General features: G+C 50.3%; 1 long non-coding RNA gene across 1 annotated transcript; it reads right to left on the bottom strand.

Moving 5' to 3' along the window:
• On the bottom strand, window positions 1–674 carry LOC109364483. Its single transcript, XR_002110414.2, has 3 exons — window positions 349–674; window positions 110–222; window positions 1–12 (listed from the first exon to the last, which is right to left on the bottom strand). It is a non-coding gene; the product is annotated as an uncharacterized LOC109364483 (long non-coding RNA).
• Between the last annotated feature and the right edge of the window lie 6 nt (window positions 675–680).

The raw sequence follows: 680 nt of genomic DNA, 5'->3' as shown, positions 1-680 counted from the left end.
GGAGGCTGCTTTCTACAAGAGGGGAAAAAGAAGTCCTTATTCTCTCATGCACATTGGTGTTACAGGCTGACTTAGAGAGCTGTTCTGAAGATATCCTTGCTCTACTGACCCAATAACAAAGAAGGACACAAAACTCGCAGCTGCGGCGTCTTTTACCGCCTGCCGAGGAAAAGATTCCTCAAACTTGAGCATCGCTCCACTTGCAGGCGAGGGGAGCAGGAGCTGAAAAGGACAGGGGGACATAAAATAAGGGAAAAGCTTAACAGAGAGCAGATCTGGTGCGGACAGTGACACAAGCTGTGTCTCAACAGCACTGCCTTAGCGCACGCCTACATTAGGCACACCTACCTTGCAAGGGCCACACAGGAAGCTTGGGACACAGGCACCTATTGCTCCCCCCGAGTCCCAACTCCATTGCTCAGCCGCTCCTCCATGTTCTGCAACAGAAAAGTCACAAGACGGAAATTCAATTCATCGCAGACGTCACCAAACCTCCCTTCTCAGGGCAGTGGCACTCATTTCCCTGCATGATAAATCAGGGCAGAGTGAGCAGCTTACCGAGTGAGCAGCATTTACTGCCACTTGGTAGCAGCAACCTACGCCTAACTCTAAACTACCAAAAGCAACCTACGCCTAACTCCAAACTACTAACAGGAACCTACGCCTAACTCCAAACTACT

This window comes from Meleagris gallopavo, unplaced genomic scaffold (assembly GCF_000146605.3).
Source record: "Meleagris gallopavo isolate NT-WF06-2002-E0010 breed Aviagen turkey brand Nicholas breeding stock unplaced genomic scaffold, Turkey_5.1 ChrUn_random_7180001861628, whole genome shotgun sequence".
In the NCBI taxonomy this organism is placed as follows: Eukaryota; Metazoa; Chordata; class Aves; order Galliformes; family Phasianidae; genus Meleagris; species Meleagris gallopavo.
The sequence above is the reverse complement of the archived record's forward strand: the minus strand, read 5'-3'. Positions and strand labels throughout refer to the sequence as shown.